This window comes from Myotis davidii, unplaced genomic scaffold (genome assembly GCF_000327345.1).
Source record: "Myotis davidii unplaced genomic scaffold, ASM32734v1 scaffold395, whole genome shotgun sequence".
Classification (NCBI taxonomy): domain Eukaryota; kingdom Metazoa; phylum Chordata; class Mammalia; order Chiroptera; family Vespertilionidae; genus Myotis; species Myotis davidii.
The window spans coordinates 3,558,470-3,566,650 of NW_006287904.1; the positions used below are offsets into that span (position 1 = coordinate 3,558,470).

An 8,181-nucleotide genomic window follows, 5' to 3' on the forward strand; every position below is an offset into this window, starting at 1 on the left:
CACGGACAGGTGCGAGCAGTTAGCTTGAGACCAGGGGGAGGCAGAGGCAGAGAGAAAGGAGAGAGAGAGAGAGAGAGAGAGAGAGAGAGAGAGAGAGAGAGCGCGAGAGAGCGCGCATTCGCGCGCTCCTTCCCCTGCAGACGCCCTCCTCTGTCCGAGGGAGAGGCTGGGGGGCTCGGAGAGAGGGGAGCGCCCAGAAGATGGCCAGAGGGACCCTGCATGGCTAGTGGGACCAAGAGACGAACAGACACTCACGGAAGGACCGCCAGCGAGAGCCGCAGCTCTGAGAACGGAGCGCAGGAAAGCCAGAAGCCCGCGCTGTGCTTCCCGGCTGAGCGACAGACAGACAGACAGACGTGGGAAGGGACAGACTGGCAGACAGGAGGTGGGGGCACGTTCAGTCCCAGCAGCCACTCGGACAGAGCAGGCGGCGCGCCCCCAGAGCGTGTCCGGAGCGGCAGCCAGCAGCGGGGGTGCAGGGTCGCCAGCTGGAACCACCAGCGTGACCATAGCGGTGGTCGCCACAGCCTTGCCAGGATCGCAGCTGCCAACGCTGTAGAAACCCTCCTTTTACCAGCAGTTAAATAAATCGACCAAAAAAAAAAAAAGCCAAGCCAAATCCAACAAATCCAGCCAAATCAATCATTGAAAAACAATCAGATTAATAAAAGCCAAAAACTTAATCAAGGCACCGAGACGCTGGGGGGATAGCCACTGTGCGGTCAAGGTAATAACCAAGGTCTTCCACGTGAACATCGCATGCCTTTTGTGTGTGTTTTTCTCCTCCTTCCTGCCACATGTCTGTGCTGTTCTTTATAATTGTTCGTAGTCTGTGTTTCTCCTTCGTGTTTGTGTTTGCAGAAAGCCGTTGTTACAGATGTATTGTGTTGTGTTTGTCAAAGGAGGGGTTTAAACCCCCTCTCCCCCAAATGAGGCAGGATTGGAAAGCTGGGAGAGGACTGAAAAGGGCAATTGTTTCATCGGAGAAGTCTCCAGTGATTTACGCAGATTTCAAGGTAGAAAGTTTGCAAGGCTCTGATTGCATTCCAAAGAGAGCTATGCTGGGGGCACAAAGTTGTCATCTGTTTGTTGTGCTTGCAGGACTCAGGAAACTAGATGTTTACTTGGTTTTTACATGTGTGAAGTCTGTGTTTCATGGCCAACTCCAAATTTGATGTCTTCTGTGGCAGGCTGTAGATTTAGTGATAGAATGGAATGGAACTGAGACAGGTGTTTAGGAAGTTTCTTGGGAGGAGAAATTGACTCAATGTTTATGCATAGACATAGAGCTGGAGAGGATGCGGTTGCTGTTAGCTGCTCAGGTTCAGTACGTGGTCACCTCCTGACGATACAGGGTAAGGACAGAGACCAAGCCTAAAAGAAAAAAAAAAACAAAGAGGGAACTGCAAGTTATAGGGACGGGAGCTGGTAAGCACAGCGCAAGGCTGGTACATAGTCACTTTCAGGAGACTGTGTTTAGGATGCAGATAGCCACTGGATTTGGTGTTTTTTAAGTCTGTTGGCATGACACCTCAGCCTCTCTAAACAAGCCTGGTGTTCTCTAAAGTTGAAATGAATCTGTACAAGATTCTGCTTAAACAGTGACAGAATCCCAAGGATTCCTGCCTCCCCCTCACCCACTTTGGAGATCAAAATCGCTGGGGTTGTTTTAAGAAAGCGGAGACATGGAGATGACAGGACAATATCGTTTCATACGGTGAAAGTTAGGAGACCTTTGCCGCACGCTTTAAAACAAATGCACCTGCTCCTTTGATCCTCTGTATTTGTGTCACCACAAGCCCTGCGTGTCTTCATAGGATCGTAGTCAGTGTCATGTTCACAAAAGGCAGTCGTTTGGAAGCCGGGGGTTCTAGCTATGTTTTGTTCAAATAGCCGACTAAGCCACTGTCTTGGCAATAACTGCTTCTGCTGCATTGCTAACGGGGATCGCGTGCACTCTTTTCGGGTTTATCTGGATGTATAAGGTACGTATCTGTGTTTGGACCTTTATTTCCTTTCGTATCATTTTTCCACTTCCACTGCCAGAATATTATAAAATTTTCTTTAAGGGGTACACTTCCTTGTCACAAGAGCTACACAAGGCTAACCTATGACTGTCCTTGCTTATCAATGTGATGAACTGCTTTAAAAGAGTTGGGTTTGATTGCTTTAAAATAATTTGCTTTAATTTTCAAGATTTTTTGACTGCTGTGCATACATGTCTTAATTTACCCTGTCGGGACATGACATACGTTATTTCATAAATCCTATAGAGTTGCTGTAGGTAAACGCCTGTCTAACAGAATACCTTGTTTAGGTGAGTCATTGTTAAAGAAACTTACACAGCTCCTGAAATTGACTTGCAGCTTCCCAGTGACTGAATCCCACTACACGCTGATGTCTTTGGCAGTGCTCAGCTCAGAGGGAGTAGGGTTTGTGTGTGCTATTCGATTTGCAAATTGCTATCTCCCAGTGACTTTCCCTCCCAGATCCCAACTGAGTAGAGTTACCCTGAGAACTATGGCATTAGCCCCGTCGGAGCATGCTCCGGCGGGGAGTTCTGTGCAGTCTATTTTTAATGCTATTTAATGAAGGAGCAAGCGCCTCACCCAGCAATAAGAGAAGCATGATGGAACAGAGCAGTGCGTGGTTATGGATCCTGGAGACGGATCTCTGCAAAGGTACAGACTGGCTGCTGGAGATGGTAATTGTAATCAGTCCTAATATATTGCACTAACAGAAATCAATTGGTTTTCGTGAATAGTTTGATATGTCTTCATAAACCTCTTCAGTGATTCTTAGAAAGAAGATTCAATGATTGGAGTGCCTTAAAACTTAAGGGAGATGCTAACCAGGGAGTTCCTGCTTGAATACTATTTTTAATACAAGCTGTCTGGTTCTTGGGTGGCGAGAAGTGCGGAAATAATAGCAGATTCCTATCATGTTGTTCTGGTGAAGGGTTTGGAGCTTGCAAAATATTTTGGGCATAAAGTAACTAACATCCTCCTAAGATATTATGATAACTTGAAGCTCTACCTTGTGAATTTTTTTTTTCCATTTTCTTTTATAAAGTTGGAGGCTAGGTTCAGAATTGTGTCAACGGAGTGAAGCAGGAAGTTTTGATTGAACTTGATAGAATGTTTAAGTTGTTCTCTCTCCTTACTTTGAAATAAGCACAATAGATTATCTTACTGAAGGCTAACTACTTTAAAAATCTAGATTGAAAAGATGGCACTGATCATTTTTGGAGTGCAATAATGAGGGGGGAGTATCTTAATATTATCGTGCATGAAACATAAGAAGCCATCTGTCTTCAGTGTTTGTATATATGCAGAACACTTGTCTTCAGATAGAAAGTGAGAATGTTCACTCAGAAAGGTCTGTGTTGTTCATTTTCATATTAATGACATACTACGATCAGGTTATTTCTTTGTTCAGAGCAAAGCTAATGAGACAAATGCCTCAGTGGTTTTAAAACTTAATAAATATAAGAGAATGGGTTTTTTTATTAAGTGAGAAAGTGAGCCACATTGTCATTAAACAAAGCTATTAGAGCGATGTACAACGTTGTTCTGGATTTGGCCAATTTTTATGAAAAACAAGAAAGCAAAATCCCTAAGGGAAATACATCGTGAGGAGTTAAGTGTTGTTATTGCTTGCATTTTGCACTCTGTACTTCCAGATATTTTTTTGCACTCTGTACCCTCGCTCTGATATTTTCCTTAGTGATCATGCTGTTGGGACCACAGGGCCGCTCTCTTTCTTAAGATTCTCAAGTCGGCATTCTCATCTGAATTCAATGTGTATTTTGTCTGTGAACGAGATAATGATAAGCTACATGAGCAGAGTGTGGAATGAGTCAGCCACTGAAGACACAATACCCAAGGTAGCCAGAAGTGAATATGATGGAATATCATTCGCATGGGGAGGCAGTTGGGAGTTCAAAAGGTTGGAAATTGCAAATGAGCCATTTGTGTAAGTTAGTTTAATTCAGACCTGCTTTCTGACAAGGTTGGTTAGGCAAGAATATGGGGCTGAAAAGTGATGTCGACAGTGAAAGCCATTGCTTCCCATGGTAAGTACCAGCCTCGTTCTCACCGGCACCACAAGGTGGTAGCGTGTTTAGACATTTGTGAATCTCTAATCAGAAAAATAACCGGTTTCCTTCAAAATGCATGATGTCGCCTGGAAAGTTCTGAACATATTTCAAGTCAGTGATGACGAACTTCTAACATATACCCTTCCTCTCTTTAGACAAAGAGTTTCATTTTTTTTAGGAAATCTGTGGTTCCAGAGTTCTCTTCATTTCTGCTGATTTTGCTTTCTTTTAGTTTTCATTCTAACATTTAAAGTTAAGTATGATAAATGATTTCCAGCCGTGACCTAAGTGAATGCTGAAGGGCTTTTGAAGGTAGAAAAGAATATTAGTGAGATGTATCTGTGTCTAGATTTGTTTTTTCTCAAGCTATCTTGGCTTCTGAGTGTTTGTTTCCTGTAAGGAGTATTTATGGCAAGTTCTAATAAATTGCTATTTTTCAGTGACTCGGAGTCTTATAATTTAAATTGATTTTGCTCATTTTGGATAAACTGACCCTGGATGTTCAAAGTATTTACCACTTGAATTCACATCACAACCATTTCATTTCTGTGAGGATTAGATATGGACTGAGATGTAAAGTATTAAATTGTATACATTAATATCATATGCTTGATAAAGAATAATGTGCTTTTTATTATTTGGCAACATTGTTATCTGTGGTCTCAAAATCTTCTGGTGATATTTTCTTAAGGCATAAAACGCCCATATCACATTTTGAATGGACCTTTTTCTAAAATTACTGGGGCATATCTGTGTCCTGGGAAATAACTATGCAGGTAAACCAAAAAGTGAGTTGAATATTTATTTGGAACAATCGAAAGGAAATTGGAAAACAAAAGGTTTGACTAGAATACACCAAATTGACTCTCTACCTGAAAATTGAATTCTTGGCTTTATGTCACGCTCTCCTGTTCTAGCTGCCAGCACAGATCTTAATATTGCCAGAAAAAAATGAATGTTAATCATTGTCCATGGCCACAGAAAACGCAGTGTTTTAAATTCCTTTCCATACTTCCCCCAAGGAAGTTTCTTCTGGCAGTTTGTCATAAGCTCCGCTCAATATACATGACAATGCCACAGGTTACATAAGATTTTTTAATAAGTTCAATAATCAGGTGACATCTATTAGCATAAAATTACAATTGCGACTTCCTAAAATGCCAAAGATTGCTTCCAAAATTGTCTCATTCAAGGTACACTCTCATAATTATTTCTCAGTCATAAATTTATACATTTTTAAAGGAATTTACAATCATTCATTTTAACTAGCAGCAGAAAATCATTGAATTTTCTCCAGGTAAAGGGGACAGGAGGATCTAATAGATGTCCCTTTGAAAATCAAGCCTCCTATCACAGTCTCACATTTCAAACGACTTCAAAATTATACAGCAGTTCTTACATTAGAAATTCGTCGTGATTAACACAGAGACTATTAAGAATTTGTTACCATCACTTCCCTAAATAATAGCATTGGTTTTAAGGTAAATAAAATATGGTTTTTAATTGAAAGGAAGGATTGAAGATTTTTAACAGAAAAACAATTACGTCACTTCTTATTTCACATCTTTTGGCAAATTTGGTAGAGATGTACTTGGCATGCTGTGGTTAATGTCTCTACGCAGAATTGCATAACGGAATATGCAGGTGTGTTTTTTTCTACAGGTTTTTTCATTGAGACATATTCACAGAGAATACCTACCTAGATAAACCCAGTAATCAATCCCTGATACTCACCCAAGCCAAGAAATAAGTTTTTGTGATAGGAACATCCCTGTGATAGGAACCCAGGGACTAATCATGCAGACTGAGTACTGGAATTCCTAACAACGGATACGCATTCTCTTACATTCTCATTAGTGTTGGTTGCTTCTTTATTACACACTAAATACTTGAGGTAAGAATAAGGGCCATCTATAAGGAATTGGAAGTCAGAGGAACGGTGCTCATACATTTAGCAGATTTTCTTTTAATTGCCAAGATACAATACTCACTTTAGAACGTTCTAGTCCATAGACTCATACCTGAAAGGGGGACAAAATGCATGTGGACATATTTGCATCTGGTCGAAATTGAGAATCAACACCAGCAATCGAGGCAGATTTCAAGATCATCAGAGAACAGGATGGAACATTGATTTCCAAAAGTCTGATGGTTATCCCTTGATCAGTAAATCAGAAGGCCCAGCTCTTACCTAATTGTTTAGGCATTTGAGCTGCTTTCCGGTGATCTCATCACTATTAGAGAGATCTAGAAAAATCAAGCCCGGGGTTAGCAGAGAGTGAAGGAAGGGCCTCGGAACTCACTGCAATCAGGGACTAGGTATGATTGCGTAACTTTCATTTGCTGCTAAACTCAATAAGAAAATAAGAAGCTCTTAAGTTGTCTTCGCAACTTTTACCAAAAGTTATGTAAAAACACATCTAAAACCACAAGCTAAAATTCTCCCATGAAGCGCCTAATGTTTATTGATGAGAAAATACCTATACTCTGCATTGGCATGTTTTTCTTAGCTCTTTGCTGATGAATATGCATTAATATGTAAGTTTGGTAGAAATCCCAGCATTGCTGGCATTTGACTTAATGTAATCATCAAAAAGCTGTTGGACAGAAAATGGGTAGATTCTATACGAGTATGTGACAGAACCAAGATTTCTGCAGCATTTGCAAGCTTCGAATACACATTGCTTCTTCAAAACACTATCTTTTTAAAAATGAGAGTATTAAAAACAAAGCTTTTAATTGCAAATATGGCACTTTACTTTCTTTTTCCTTTTTTTTTTTTTTTTGGAGAAAGAAGATTAAGGTTTATAGTCAAATGATGGCTCTTTAAGCCAGTGTAGCACATCGTTGTATTAAAATTGCTGTTGACTTCTGCCAAATTAATTAATTCTCAGGACCTTGCAGCCATATCTCTGATCCTATTTATTTTTTCTGGCTTATGAGAACAATTGCGTGAACACTTTTAAATACATAGCTTTATATTTGTTTATTTTAAGTTTAATTAGATATGCTGGTGTCGTCAGAATTTTAGGAAATGATCAGACATCTGCCATTGCATTAAAGATGAATTCAAAGATCCCACTTCAAACAACTAGCTGGTATTAATGATTCTTCCCTTTTTTCCACTCTGGTGCTGATTTAACTTTGGTCACAGCACATATTTCCTTTGTGAAGATTAAAATCTTACTGCAACCTTGAAATTTCCACATAATCACTAACAGAATTCTGGAAGAATTCTATCCTAGAGCCTGCCGTCATGTGGCGTGTGCGTGCTGTTGCTATCTGCTTAAACACAATTAAGTACTCTAACAATGGGAAGCTTTCATCCTTAATTATTATTATCATTGTTGTCTTCACCCGGAACTAGATGGCAGTGGGTTTGGGGTTTTTTTTGGGTTTTTTTTGGTTTTGTTTGTGTGTGTGTGTGTGTGTGTGTGTGTGTGTGTGTTTTCCCCCAGCATCAAGAGGTGAGAGAGCACACCTAGTAAAATGTGACAAAGTTGATACGTTTGAATATATATATATGTCAGACAAAATATATATATTTTCTAGGGCAAGGATGCAAATGTCCCATCAAGAGGGCTATTGTTTTATCACAAATTAATTAATTGTCAGGACCTTGCAGCCATATCTATGATTCTATTTATTTTTTCCAGCTTATGAGAACGATGATTGTCATGTCTGCATCATTTGTCAGATATGACGTAAGAAGCTAAGATACGTTGAACTCAGTGGAACTTCCGATCAAAAGTCAGGTTAAAACTAACAGAGAGGTAGACCAAAGGTATGCTCGGAGCTTAGCTGAGAAGGAGCAGGCCGCTGCCGTGTGTGATGAAGGAAGGCTTTCCCACAGACACAGGGGCCTCCCTGAGTCTTTGCAGGTCATAAAAATGTGCAAAATTTGGATTGAGAGTAAAGGTCTGGAGACATAAGGGCTCTATAGGGTGGTGTATTCAAATCTCACCTCCCCAAAACTCACCTTCATAAATATGCAATGTACCTCCCGAACCGGCCATCCTGGTGTTTGGCTTCTGGGCCTGAATAAATAATAGTGTGACTATGGCCAAGACTCTAAACCTCTC

General features: G+C 40.4%; 1 protein-coding gene across 4 annotated transcripts in view; it reads left to right on the plus strand.

Moving 5' to 3' along the window:
* Window positions 1-6: 6 nt before the first annotated feature.
* ARPP21 (cAMP regulated phosphoprotein 21kDa) overlaps window positions 7-8,181 on the plus strand; it is a 144,840-nt gene continuing 136,665 nt past the window's right edge. Inside the window, exon 1 of one of the 4 annotated variants that reach the window (XM_006759607.2) lies at window positions 7-727. The gene's annotated coding sequence lies outside the window, so the exon portion shown is untranslated. The other 3 variants (XM_006759610.2, XM_006759609.2, XM_006759612.2) reach the window with 3 other exon arrangements.